The sequence below is a fragment of the Balaenoptera acutorostrata genome, chromosome 4, assembly GCF_949987535.1.
Source record: "Balaenoptera acutorostrata chromosome 4, mBalAcu1.1, whole genome shotgun sequence".
In the NCBI taxonomy this organism is placed as follows: domain Eukaryota; kingdom Metazoa; phylum Chordata; class Mammalia; order Artiodactyla; family Balaenopteridae; genus Balaenoptera; species Balaenoptera acutorostrata.
The window spans coordinates 120,696,539-120,712,378 of NC_080067.1; the positions used below are offsets into that span (position 1 = coordinate 120,696,539).

Consider the following 15,840-nt stretch of genomic DNA (forward strand, 5'->3'; position numbering starts at 1 on the left):
TTGCATAAGAATATGCTCTTACTAGATTCTCAGAAATGATACAAATTAATGAAGAAGTTATCTTTACATTCTTTTCATATCTGATTTTTCTTCTTGATTTTCACTGATGGTCTTTGTTATTTCACACACACATTGTTGCAATAGCTTCTGGTTGATCACACTGACTGTCCTCCTCATACATACCACACAGTTAAAGCTATATTTCCAAAATATTACTTTAATTGGTTCTGTCTGCTTACAACTAGCTGTGACTTCCTATTGCTTTCAGGACCAAAAAAAAACTTTTTAGGCTTGCACTGAAGATTATTATAATCAGATTTCTTCTACTTCTAGCTAGTTATAAAAGAATAACACAGCTTAACATTATTACGAGCTGAGACATGGACCTAATAAAAGTTCTGTTTTACAGAACTCTGCAAGACAGAAATCAAGTGTCTATGAACCAAGCACGCCAACTAAACGTAACTATCCTTGCTCCTCCAGCCTCCAGTTATGGTGGTTACTTTTCTGTCCGCATGTTTTGGGTTAAACTTCTGCTGATTTACAATGTCCTAAGTCATGAGGGAAGCCTTATCTTCCACTACTCTTGTTTGAAGGCATCCATTACCACACTAGAAAATGATGATTCTTCTCTCCTCAGAACAAAACAAAACAAAACAAACAAAAAAACAAAACCAACCCCCCAAAGCAAACAAAAAAACTTATTGCTACACCAATCATTCTGCACTTGCTCACATTTTGATTTGTCTATTTTGATAAAGGCAGAGGTCCTTTCTGCTTCACTCACTGCTATATCCAAAACCCCAACACAGAGCTTTTAACATCCAGTAGCATAACCAAGTGGTTAAGAGCACAGACTCTGGTCTTTGAGATTTTTAAATAATCTCTCCAACCTCTTGTTCACTCTCTTCTAACAACATGGCCCTTTTTCCCTTGCTCAACATAACAACCTAATTACCACTGTGTCGTTGTACTTCTCTTGTAACTTCAGGGGATTCCCTTCCCCTGCAGTCTTCATTGCTGATCATTCTTGACTTTCAAGATAATCCAAATATTTCCTCAAAGATGTTTTCTTGCCCAAACAATGTAAAGTAGCCCTGTACCCACCAGTTACATTTTAAAATTACTTTTACTTGTTTTTATTCTTTGTTTTCATATTTTTTGTTAGTTTTAGTACTTTTTATCTTCTTCAGAGCACACACCTCTATCAAATTTTGTTTGCTTGTTCATTGTCTTCCTAGTTTCCAAGAGCATGTATGCTCCATGAGAACAATAATTGATTCTCTCTTGTTCCAAACTATATACTCTGAAGCCTACCAAACAGCACCTGAGATCTTGGATGTGCTCCATGAATGCTTATGGCATGAGTGATGAACCATCCAAGAAATTCTTAAAATTCTTCTATAGTTCTTTCATAGCATGGTTATTAGTAAAACAATTGTATGCAGAACTGAAAGGTAAACTAATATGAAATATGGAACTATACTATAGCAAGAAACAAAGTAGTGTTATTAGCTTTATATATCAGCAGTTAGTTCTGAAATGTAGGTTAAATCAAACAAAATACTGTAAATGTTAAGACTCACAATATTAATACATAAATGCTACTATGGAGATAGAGCTAAAATAAAGAAGTTAGCAAATCCTGACTAGTAATCTAGACTTTTGATTTACATATTATCACTGTAAATTTCCCTCTGTAAGTTAGTAACATGAAAAAAACCCTCTCTCTCTACACAAAAATAAATGAAATAATTCTAGAAGAATATCTAAAACAATGTGAAGACTACAGGAGAACAAAGTAAAGCTTCGTGCTTTGTTCAATGCTTTTCAGAATATCAACTCATTATTTTGGCAACTAGGGTGGTTTCTAATCACATGTGTTATTAAAATAAAATAATGACAAAAAATGCATTTGCATAGTGTTCTTAAATATACTTTTTAATGTATTCTCATAACAATTCCAGTAGGTAAGGAGTAAAGTTATTATGTCTCCTATTTTAAAACTTAGAAATTTTAGGCATATAAACTTCAACATGAAACTATATAGTTTATTTTTACACTTTTATAAAACATGGCATAGCAGAATATTATGTTCAATTTTACCCCCTATTTATCAAGAAAGGAATTAGAGACATAAAAATTGAAAAGGTGACATACATGAACTTGAACTCTTCACGTGTAAAAACAATAACTTCAAAAAATATAATTTAAGTCTAGAAAACTATGAAGAATATGAATCAGTGAACATGGAAATACTCAAAAAATCCCCAATTATCAATATTAAAGGAGAATACTTGAAGCCTAAATAAAATACCTTTACGATAAGAGGGGGAAAAAGGCTATTTAATTATGCAATTATAAGAAAATATATGGAAATTGGTTATTCCAGGAAACCAACAGATTATAAATTCTGAGACATAGGGAAAAAATGAAAAAATATTGAGTCTAGTCTAATGTTTTAATTTTAAGATTAGAAAAATAATACTTTGCTATTCAGAGTCTGGGAATTCATTGGTAGCAAAAGTTTAGACCATATTAAAAACTAGATCTCCTGGAACATTCTTCATCAATTATATTACAGAGGTTACAACTTTCTACCAAAAGAAAGCATAAAGTTTCAATTTTTAAAAATCGTGATGTATGAATCTATAAAGGGAAATTAAAGTAAGCAGGGGATATACTACCAAAATGGCAACTACTCCCACAAAGTTTTCCTTAATGGGTTCAATGAATAAATGGTCAACATGCCAATTAAGCTTTTAGTGGCAGAGTTGTTGTTAGAATTCAGGCCTTGTGGTCTGACTACAGAAATTTACACTGGATACTATAAAATCATAATTGCAGTTTGCTCATTTGTGGACTGAAATCTGCATGAGAGCAAGTGGTGTGTGTGTATCCGTGTGTGTGTTTGTGTTTTGGCTCACTAATGTTTTAAAATTATTGGAATAACTGATATTTAAAATTTTGACACTTTCACATAGAAATTTGGGTTTTCAAATCAAGGTCTGTCTTCCTCCGAAGTACACATTTTTTCTCCTTCATCACACTGCCTACATGGGTCTAATAGAACTGTACAACTGGAGACACTGTGGTCCCTTCCAACATGACTGAACCACTGTGCCAGTCTCTAGCCTGAACCCTGACAGTACCCACAACCCAAGAGACTGAAGCATGTCATGGTACCTTTGTCGATTTTCACAATAAGATACAACTCAGATCAGAGAAATGATAAACCTATAATTATGATCAAATTAGCTCTTACCTGCAAAAACTTAAGATATTTGAAGGTTGGTTTTAAAGAAATTTCGTCTAAATGACTTCAAAACCCAGAAAGAAGTAGATATTTGGCTCGTTGCTAGTTTCACATTTAGGCAAGCTGAGGCAAAATATGACAAAGTTCCTTTCCCAAGGCCACACACATTGAGACAATTATAGTCAGGAGAAAAATTGTCATGAGTATCTACTACCAGTCTCTGCTTTCTCTACAGGTCATGATGTCTCTGAGACAATAATTTGCTTCCTAAAAGTACATATTTCACAAGAAATTAGACGTCAAATATTTCCACAGGTCCAATAATTGTGGCCTTATTTCTTGTATTTCTTTCTGGATAAATTCGTACATGCTTAATAGTAATCTCATTGATGCTTTACACTACTAGGTTGGATAATTGGGGAAACATTCATTTGTCCCTAGAAAGCAAATATTGACTGAGTAATATAAATAATTATAAATAATAGTTCCTTATATTTAAAGAGATCTTTACAATTTATAACTGAGATTCATATAAATTTCACAACAATAAATGACTTAGAGAAAATGCCTATTTCCAAACACCATTTTATAGAAGAAGATTCTGAGATTGTTGTCTCGAGTTATAGAGAGACTGAAATCGATGTCCTGTGTATCAGTGTCCATTTATTTTTCTAACACAGAGCAACACACCTTTTCCATTTGATATGTGTGTTTATTGCTCTGTGTGCATGTGCTTTGAGCAGGTGTGTATTTCTGCATCACACTCTATGTTCAGAGTCTCAAAAACTCCAGAAACTAACTTTTATCAATATTTTTCTCAGTATTACTCTAAAACCAACTGTAATCCTAGGAGGGTCATAAATGCGTTTCCTGATATATATATATATATGTATATATATATATATATATATATATATATATATATATATATATACTTTAAAATTATTGTTTTATTAAACAATCTAATGTACCTAAAATTTTCCCTGATTTGCTCTTAGCCTTCTTTACATAGTGGAGAATAAATTTTTAGTAACTAGAGCACACTTTGGTATAAAACAACTAGTTTTCCAACATGGTATAATATTATATGTCATCAACATGTAGGAGGTATTGTCTGACTTTAATTAAAAATAAGAAAAAAAAACCAGATGAAAAAACATTACTGGTGAGGAAATCTTAACAGAAATTGGGTGATTTTGATTGTGAGATCTGCCAGTCTCAGACTTGTATAAATGCAGTCGTTGTTGCCAGGTTTGATTAATGACAGTTGTACAATCATGTGCTGACAGTCCCCACTATAAAGATACCTTTTTTTTTTTTTCTGATATGAAACACTGCTGAAAAATGCAACCCAATCAGATTTGGCCCCCGGACGACATGTGCTATCATCACTGTACCGTGAATTGAGATTGATTGGTAACCAGCTGTGACAAAGTGGGAAAAGAAGCTCTGGTTTTTGTGTTGTTTTTTTCCCAAAGGAAAAAAAAAAAAAAGAGAAAAAGGGAACTAAATTGTGTCAAACCATTACCATCTGTTCAGCTAAATAATAAACAAAACAAAATACATTTCTTTTAATACTTAAAACAACAGTTTGTATGCAAGGTTCTGTTTGTGTGTGACCTTAAATAATCTTAAAAGTGTGTCAAAAGAGAAAATATTACTGATATTTTAAGAAACAGAATACTATATGCTAAAATCACTTCCAAATTTAAATGAGATAATCTATTTTATTTCTTCCTGCTAAAGAAATCTCTCACAGCTAGTGGGAAGAGTTCCTATAAATCTAAATTTACTTTGAAAATACCAAACAAGATTTTTGAAAACTGGCAAAGTTTTATAACATAACCACATTTTATACGTATCTCATACTTTGCAATCCCCAATGTACCTTAAGCTTCTAGGGTAGGAACTTCTCATGATTTTCTGGCTTTTATGAATATAACTAAGATAACTTAGGGACCACCCCCTACAAATCTCCTAAATTATAGAATTTGAGAGGAGAAAAGACAAAAGAAAATACACTACGTTTTCTATTACAAACTGGAATTTTACCATGTTCAGTTTAAGTCCCTGTATCTCATTGCCTTGTTTGACTTGTGTGAGGTCTCTACACTAATAAAACTTCCTGAAAGACCGTTCTCATCTCAAAAGCACCTTTGTTATTCGTGGAAGGAAATTTATTTTCTCAGCGTTTTTAGTTTTGAAATCACCTACTACTTCTTATTATAGGATGTCTGGCTCCAATTCTATAATGAGTGTTTTGAATTAGCACTTAAAATTTTATTATGTATCTGCTTTATTAATCATTAAGTTGGCCAATCGTAAAAACTATGAATTGAACCAAGAAATATTTAATATCTACACAAGTAAATGTTTCTTTCCTTTTAGGGAGACTTGAAAAGTTTGTTTTCAGTTTTCAAAATACTTGCACTCCATCAAAATAGCTGAAGATCACCTTACACCTTTTAGATTCTTTCAGAAAATTAAGGAATGTCTGCAAAGATAGGCATTCTGTAGTTCCAAATTCAGTGAAAATTTAACTATGGAGCTTTTACATGAAAATGTTACAAAGTCTATTGCTTTGTTTTCAACAGAAGAATTTTTAAGATTAAAAAAATCACTTAGTAATCTCATGGAATCATTCACTGATAATTAGAGACACACCGATCAACTAAGCAATACCACTATAGGGATTACAATGAACATGGACACGCAGTCAGTTAGAACTCAGTGATGTTTTTCAGTTGCACAAAAAGAGGGCATTTTAGCAACTCACAACTTCGAATCAAGGCACCCTTCTATAAAACATAAACCTTCTTGGAGAAATTTAAATATTTGCTTCTTTCACGCTTGGCAGCTGAAAATAGGAAAAGTGGATCAATTTTCCTAAAACGATCTTTCTGCTCACAATTTATCAAACAAAATCCTTCCACAGATAATAGTTGAAACTGTTATTAAAACTAATGTAAGCACTTCTTGGTAGCCTAAATTCCAGGTGATATTTTCTCAATCTATAATATTTAAGGTGTATCCTAAAGTGGAGCTTTTAAATCACAATTGAGAGCTGGGACCCTGAAATGAACACAATAGGCCATTATTTTGTTGGCAAAGGGATATCAAGTAAAGTTTTCTATACTTTATAGCCTACGTGGGTCACATAGTTCTTTTTATCTACAATTATAACACATATATAAAATCATGTACTCTTCCTTCCACACTCATATGAAATCAAGTTCAAACCATTCTAGAGATATTGGGATTTTCCTTTGGCTCATAATAACAGAAAGGAATGTTTAATTATTTTCACGATTGTCCTTAATATGCAAACATTTTGTGATAATTTTTTCACTAACCTTTAGCAGATTATTCAAATAATATCTGCAACTCCTTAAATGTATTACTTTTAAATACTTTTTTAAATATTGCAGTTATTATTTTAACTAATTAGAACAGAAAAATTTAGGGTAAAAAGTGCAAATATATCACAATTAAGGAGATAATGTTGGAACAAATTAAGTGTTGAAGCAGGTTAAATTATCCTCCAATTTAGAAATAATTATTTTATTGGCATAAGTGCATTTAAGACAATTTGGTTTTACAATAGAACTAGAAATTGCAATATCAGATTTGGAAAAGTAGATATATCTCACAGTTTTGTGTTTTGTGAGAAATTAATCTTAACTTTAAGTTCTTTTAGAAAAGGACTTTAGAGATTAAATTCACAAGAGTCCACAGAACTCACAGCTCAGACCAGACTTTTTGATTAGCAGCTCCCATTCTTCCTGCACTCTTCTGAGTTGGGAATGAACTCTGTGCAATAAGGGACTGCAAGTTTGGGATAAAATGGATTGTTAACTTTGCCACATACTTAGTGGCTTTGCAGTATTTGATGGACAAACTCCAGGAATTCTCCTTCATAGGTGTTCAAAGTGAGCACTAGGGGCAGGGGAGGCTTCTGTGTCCTCAGAGAGATGTTCATTCTAGGCGGTGCTATGGAAGGTTCAGAAGGCTTTCTTTTCTTGCCTTCTGCCCATAGAAACTTCCTTGTGAAATGTGCTTATGGAGTAATTTAGAAATTCAACATGACATAGGAGCACTTATCATTAAATGTGTCACAGAACTTGTGGGTTGGTAGGTCTACTTGAAAATGAAGGCTCAGACACTTCTCTAATTAAACTACTCAACTAGTTTGATCAATTCAGCAACAATTTCATGAACAAGAAATGAAAAGAAAAATTCCCTGCCTCATATGTTCTAGAAAATATGCAAAAATATACATTCACTTCAAGTCATTAGTGAACCAAAGGGTCTTCTTCTTGTGTTAAATGATGACATGTTTATGTCAAGTCCATTCATGGTATTATTTGTCCATCTCACTGGTATAACCTTCATAGTTAAGGCAATAAGAAAAGACTATTATCTTTGAAATCTATTTCTTTGAACTATATTCTATTATTTTTGCCCTAACATTAAAAACAAAAATAAAAATCAAATAAAATAGCATTCAGGTGAGCAAGGCCCAGATTCATCACTTCCACTAAATCGGGTTTCTCAACCTCAGCACTATTGACATTTTGGGCAGATTATTCTTTGCTGTGGGAGTTGTCCTGTGCACAGTAACAGGATGTTTAGTGGCATTCTTAGCCTCTCCATACTAGATGACAGTAGCACCTAATCCCCCAAATGTAGCAATCAAAAATGCCTTCAGACATTGCCAAATGTCCCTCTAGGAAAGGGAGAAGCACAATTGGCCCCAATTGAGAGCTACTATATGGTACTGAATGTGTATTTGGTGAGCCCCACATGTTAGACGTAGGATTGGATATTTGAGATCAAGATAAATATGGCAAAGGGAGTTGGGGAGTCTGGGAGAAAAAGAAACAATTACAATAATGATGTCAGAGAGACCTGGGCGTGGACTCCAGCTCTGCCACCCACAGGTCCTGTGATCTTGAGCACGTAGTTCATTTGCTCTAAACCTCAGTTTCCTCCTTTGTTAAAAGAGGGGATTCATACTTCAAGGCTGTTGGAAAGATTAATTATAAAATGTGAAACAGCCTAACATGAAGCCAGTGGGCCCTCAAAAAATTATAGTTTTTGTTATTATCTTAATATAATTTTCTTTAAAACAAATTATTTTAGTGTAGTAGTTAATAGAGTATACTTTAGGGCTAAAGTGCTTCGATCTAAATCTCTGTCTGCCAGTGAAATTTGCTCCTCAGATCCTTCAACTGTAAAATATAGTAAAAAAATACTTACTTCGTGAGGTTATTGTGACGATTGATTAAATGAGTTACTTGCATGTAAAACATCTGGAAACATTAGCTTTTACTCCCATAGTTAATCAATTTTAAGATACACATTTTTCATATTTTAAATCTCTGAAATTAGAAATCATCTATCAGAGATGGCATATCATAGTTGATTTGGCAATCTTTTTTCCGCTTAACTCAGAGAAAAAATACTCTTTTATCTCACAAATAATTCTAACTTGAATTCAGTTACATATGGTATTATTATATGATTCAAAATGATTTAGGTTAAACAAATCGTTTGACTTCTCTATTTATTAAGGACAACATCATTCATCCAGGCACCCAACCTCAGAATAAACTTCAGTATTACTTTTAATCCCTCTTTTCCCATGAACCCTGATATAGAATCAATTTCTAATTAAAAAAAAAACCACATTTTTCTTTGTATTGCCACTTGCATTAATATCCGTGTTGGTGTATTCACAGGAAATACTCCAATGTAATCCACTAACTAGTTTTTAAACAACTTCCTACCAGGTATGCCTACCTCCAAACTTTCTCTGCTCCAAGCTACACTACACATAAATGTAAGATTCAATTTTCTAAACGTAGAAACAAGAATATATTTCTATTCAATGTGTTTAGTGAATCCCCATTTCACAGTGTGTTCAATATAAACACTTCACTTGGGATTAGAGGCTTTCATAATAAAGCCTCAACTAACCTTGCTGGCCTTAAGTGCCACTCCACTACACTCCAGGGAAACTGAACCACAAATTGTTGGCCTACACTTTCCACCACCAGGGCTTTTTCATACTGCTTCCATCTCTTGGAATAGTCTTCTTTCCGCTTATAGATATGCTATTCTTCCTTTCAGACCCGTTTCTAGTGTCACATGGGAATAGAGAAGCTTTTATTTTCTGAAACCCTAAAGAGTCTTGTACATCATAGTCTGTATATAATTTTCCTTATTTAATAATTAATGTTTTTATATCTCATACTTTCCTCTAAAAGTCTTCCCTTCCTTCTCAAATTCTTGAGAGCAAACTCATTTTTTTTTAATATGCTGGGATATCAACACATAGAAATGTTTGACTGATGTCTGTGGTTACTTATGAAATAATTCATGAAATATAAATAATATTTTGTTAGTCTACATTGAAGATTTTCATTATTCCTTGAGATAATTGATATCTTACTATAAATTATGTTCAAAATATTTTCTTTCAGTCTCTTTTTGAAATCTCAAATAAAGGTAAAAGTCTTGATTGACTTTTTTGTTTCTGCTCTATGTGCTGTAAATATTTGGACAAAACTATTAGAAAATGTGAGTTAATGAATAGAATATTTATAGTTTTCATTGAACATTTTTTATAACAAGTGCCATATGTTGTATGAATTGCAATGACACAGAATACTCAACCAGATATTCTTTATAAAAGTGCCAAACGCCTATATAGTTGATGAAATGAGTTGAAAGATATTATAATAACCTTTGCAATTGTGACAGTTATGCTCATAAGAATAACTAGCAAAATTTCTGCACTGAGATTTTGTCACAAGGCTATTACATAGATCTTTTTTTTTTAATTTTTATAAAATTTTATATTTTGGCCACACTGCGCGGCTTACAAGATCTCAGTTCCCGACCAGGGATTGAACTTGGGTCACGGCATTGACAGAGCTGAACCCTAACCACTAGGCAACCAGGGAACTCCTTAAGGCTATTCCACGGATCTATATGATTGATCAATCACCTTCTCAGAAGAAACTTCTAGTACTTGAATTTATTGGCAAAGGTTCACTGTGCCCCAATCACAACTCTCCCTGTCTAAATATGGTCTTTTTAGAATGAAGCTCCAATGAGTTAATACTGTGTACCAACTAAAATAGATTTCACTAAGAATTGTTTCTATTGTGGTGGAGTATATTCTTAGTGTGCTTTGGAAGCATTCTCTTATCTTTTATCTCTGGCAATTGTATCTTTTTCACACACTAACAAAGATATAATCCTCATTCACATTGTCATTGTAATACTGGGTCTCTAGTTATTATTTGTTTTTTTTCCCTTTGTCTTTCAATTCATACCAGTTGACGTGAATATGTGGGTCAAGCAGCAACTTTCCCAAAGGGACTATTATAAGAAATAAAATATATATATATGTTTGTAGAAAATATAAAGTCTGGAACACAGTCCTGCCTTCCAGTTTATAACCGTCCATGGAACTGTTGATAATCAAATATTATCACGAAAATATTAAAAAATACTCTTTTAGTAAATTCAAAAGTGCCCTGAGAATGAAAAGATGAGTTAAAGTATCATGCCCTGGAAGAGTTCATAGTTCTAGTATTTATCCTTTACTCATGCTATTTAATTCACTTGGCAAGCATTTCTTTAGCTTCTAATGTGTTTCTCGTGACTTTATATTTTTTCCAGATACACTGTTGTGAAGAACACAGATATATTAAGTTAAAATGTTCTGTGAGAATAAAGATAGTTATAAATACTATTTCAATGGGCAGTGTAAAATAATAAATGTTTTAAGATGAAAATTTATTTATTTGATATGATATAATGGATTTATTTATTGCTTATAAGTACCATTATAATGAAGATTATAAAATCTTTATTATGTACTTTACTACACAGATATATTTTGTGACTTTCTGATGAAAGTGATACTTCTAAACGCTCCAGGCGTTTACTAAGCTGTATTTTCCCAATCTTCAATCCCAAATGGAAAATGGAAAAAAGTTGTTCCCATCCAGTACCTCAAACTAGTGGTCAAGAGTGTGGACTTCAGAGCCAGAAATCCTAGACCCCTTACTAAGTGACTTTGTCATACTTAACCTCATTATGCCTCATTTTTCCCATTTGTAATATTGGAATAATAATAGTATTTACATCATGTCCTAAGGATAAGTGTATTAATGTAAAATGCCTAAAGTAGGTCTGATATAGAGTAAGCACTATGTAAATATAATTTATTAATATTATATTTATGGGAAAGGCAAATGCAATGAAAAACAACTCTTTTGATTCAGTACTAGACTTTTTAAATAAAGTCTAATAAACTTTTTAAGTAAAGTTTTTAAATAGACTTTTTAGATAAGCATTCAGGGTCAAAAACAATTTTGAATTTAAAAAAAGCCCATTTACACATAGAAATCTGAGAAGATATATGCAAAACGTAAAAAGTAGATGCCATTGGTAATGGTTATATGAGTAATTTTAATATTCCTTTTTAGGCTCATTCATTTCAAATCTTAGGGATTTTTTTCCTCTAAAAATGTATTATACTTTTTAAATCGTTTTGCATTGTTGCCATTCATAGATTCATACCATTTTGGAATTTAAAGGTACTGCAGAAACCATCCAAGGTAACTTACATATTTTGAGGATGTGGACTGTGGTACTCAGACATGTAACATAAATTGTTTAAAATAACATGATGCATTATGACAGGGCTGGGATAAGAATGTTGATCTCCTAAATTCTAGTTAACCTTGCAGCTCCACATTACGATTCAATTTATTAAGAATAACAACAGAAAAAAATAAACAAACAACCAGAACTGTATCTTAATTTGAAAAGCCTGTGGAGTAATGAATTCATCTAAGTGATTCTAACCACAAGTTGTCTTATAAAGGCAAGGATTTGTGTTGATAGAGTCAATTACATAACTCTTCCTTTTATTGAGTTAAGGCAAGAACCCAGGTATGAGAAAGAGCGTCTCTGATGATAAACATCCAGTATATCCACCCTTGGGATACGGTGTGATGTGACAACTATCTCATCTCCTGCTAAGCCTTTGGCCTGTCCTCCTGTTTGGGCTAAGGTAAAATGTTGCCCTGGTCCTGACCTTAGCCTAGCTGAATGCTCTAATATGCCACACTCTGATGGACGAAGCACACCTGCTGTGGCTCTTGGTGGGACGACACTCACATGCCAGGGACAGGTGGCACTCAGGCAGATCCTTTGCTTTGCAAACTGGCACCTGGTCTTGGCTCTGCCCTCACACAACACAAGAGCTGCCAGTTAATGGACAGCAGAGCATCTCTGACTTCAAGGCATTTCTTAGCCCAAGTGGTCCCAGCTTGTTAGTTGACCACTGGCCAGAACCCAAATTGCATGCCAGTTCCTGCATTGTTCCTTAGCAGAGATTCTCAACAGATGGGCCAGTGTGGTCACAGGACGAGGCAACTTGCACTCCCCACCCTAGGTGGCAATTAGTTTCGTGTTAACAGCAACTATTAGCACCTATTTGATGAAAACACAGAAAAAATACCATTTTGGCATCCCTCTGAAAATTGCTAATTAATTCTGTTTATAAACAAAATCTATATTTTCAGCTTCCAAGGAGGGAAGCTTGACCTGGTCCAAGTTTAGATTTTCAAAACACTGGGACATTTTATGTGAGGGTTATGCAATTGGTCTAAAAACTACCCTTAATAGTAATGCTATACAGTATTCCTATAAAGTTACTCATAATATAGTGTTTCTAACCAATTATTTAAAATTTTATCTAAAATGTAAAATTTGTAAGGGGCTCAATTCCATAAACAATTCGTAATCACATAATTACAGAGCCCATTAGTTTAAAATACAGGTTTCATGTTGGACAGATACTAAGTCAGGTCCTGGCCCTAACACATATTAATGTGTGTCTTTGGAAACAACTTCTTTAAGCTATTTCCACATACCTCAAATGGGAGTAATATTATTCTGGAACACTAAGCTTTAAAATAATGAAATTAATATATGCAAAAATCATTTAGAACAATGCATGGCAAATAGTAAGTCCTCCAATAATACTTGCTTTAATCGTTACATAATCTTCTTAAAAAGATTATGAAAGATGGTGGTTTTCTTATTACCAGTGGACAAAGGATACAGGTAATGTGTGAAATTTGAAGTTCCCAACCCAGATAACTGATTGCACTGGGGTTAGAATATAATATCTGGACCATGTTCAATCTCCCAGAGGTAGAGAAGAGGGTGACAACTTTTAGGCTTGGCAAACGGGCTGGAAAAATTTATAAATAAACCTATATGATTTAAAATAAAAAGTGATATCTCTTAAATCAAAAATATTTTATGTGTTTCTTTGGAAATCAATTGGCCAGAGAGAGGAGAATTGTGATTATTTCATGAAAATTATATACTCGGTATTTTTTAGCATTAACTATGTTTTCTTTGTAGTTACCTACATAACTAATAAATACCACCAATCAGTAGGATTTATAAAACTGAGGCAGCTGTTATGTACACCCACTGTACAGTGTCTACAGTGCTCTGAATAAGTTATATCATCTTAATAACCCTTTGAATTAGAATGGATGGCATAATGATTCACCCTGTACAAATGAGTCAAAGTATAAGTTAATCATTAGTCCCAATGCATTGCTGGTCCATATCTTCAGGATGTAAAACACAAAGAGTTTAAATAGGTTCTTCAAGGTCACACTCCTAGTTAGTGGTAGAGAAATCTGTTGAACATCATTTCCAGAACATGCGCGTATAACTAAAGGGATAAATGATCAAACAGTGTCAGAACAAGGCTAAAATCCAACATCCCTGACAATGACCTAAATATTCTTTGTTATTGGTTGCTCTATTAAAAGATCCCACAACAATGGTCCAGGCAGTTCTAATTATTTTTTCAAGCAGAAGTGCCTAAGACATCTGTATAGCTGAAAAATCATAGAATTTTCATTTACACTTTTCCTTATATTTCTAAATCTTAGGGACCAGTCTATTTATTCAAATGCCACATACAATATTTATATACATTGCTTTTCTCCTGCTCTCAGTTTTTTTCCCTTCTTTTTTGAAAACCACTTTAATTGACAAATCTTGACCAGCCAACCTTATCAGCGTGGTTATTTATCATGAGCCCAAATTACCACATGTCCTTGAAACACACTGTATGTGAAGAAGGCTGATCTCCTCAGCAGGGTAGCTTAGCACCTGTTCAGCGTCTTTGCATCCCAGAAGCACATGCTCTAAACAATGGAGCTTCCAAACAATTAATATAAGAACATTTTCCAGGGCTAAGCGAAAAGAGCCACTTAGTGTAAAAATGCCACAAAAAGGGGACTTATAAGTGGTCCTATTCATTCCTTTTCTTAAGGAATCATGTATTTATGTGAATCTCACATTTCATGGAACTAAGAACTCTTAAAAAGTCTCTCTTAAAATAGATTTGCACTTTAGAAAAAGGAATTTGTCAGTTGGTGCAGGAAAATTGATAGAATTTTGCACTATATATCTTGAAACTCTTTTTCTCTAGTCCTTTTTCTATTTTTATGAAATATTCATGAATGATATCCACGATGTGAAAGCCATCAACTGCATTTAGAATTCGCAGGCATACATACGAATGTAAATGGCATATTTTATTTCTTTTTTTCTGTGACAAGCTATTATGAACATTCCTTTCTCTATTCTAGATCTTTATTGAGAAAGTTAGTGTCACTTTAGAGTTAGTTTAGAAAATAAATAAAAATGAAATAAAAAATATCTTGGAACTCACTAATGGTGGTATACTTATATATGATTGATGCAAGATGTTAAATTTCCTGTTTATAGTCCTTTAAAAGATTGCTAATAATTATCTGAAATACAAACTGTACAGACAAACCCAGATAAGAAAACATAGTTGAATTAATCATACTACTTCTTACCCAAATTCTGAGAAGAGGTATTTTTATTCTCCTCACAAATATTAAATTGAACAGAATATTGCAGCGTTGGTAAATTTCAATTTTTATTGTTATGTCTTTGGTTGTAAATGTATAGTATTCTGTTTCTTTTATATTAGTACATGCTATTTTTCATAAAGCTTCAGCATATATATACTTTTTTCATTACAAAATATACAATATCCATATGCTATGATGGAACATTGCCTCAGTTATTATAAATACTGGCAATTTCTATCACATGAAACACTTTGTGAAAAGTACTAATTAGCAAAAAGCTCTAGGTTTGCCTGAGAAAAAAAAATGTAGCACCCAAGCAAGACACTAGAATTACTTCAGTTTTAACTTTCATTAATGTATTCAGTATGTGAATACTTTCTTACATCACTCAATTTGATCAACATAAAATAAAAAATAATCAATAACAGCATACTTACCTTGTTTAAAGTGACTTCTTTTTCACAGACTATCAATGGCACTTAATAAATACAATAGGCACTTAATAAACATAGGTAAACCTTAAAGTGTTTCTTCTACGATTTCAAGTATGCCTTGAAAAAACAGTGTTTTTAAAACACATAATCATTACGAACTACAAAACGTCTTTCCCTTATCTCCTCATTT

General features: G+C 33.0%; 1 protein-coding gene across 1 annotated transcript in view; it reads right to left on the reverse strand.

Moving 5' to 3' along the window:
• ROBO2 (roundabout guidance receptor 2) overlaps positions 1-15,840 on the reverse strand; it is a 573,165-nt gene that overhangs the window by 124,240 nt on the left and 433,085 nt on the right. The gene's annotated exons all lie outside the window — the stretch shown is intronic.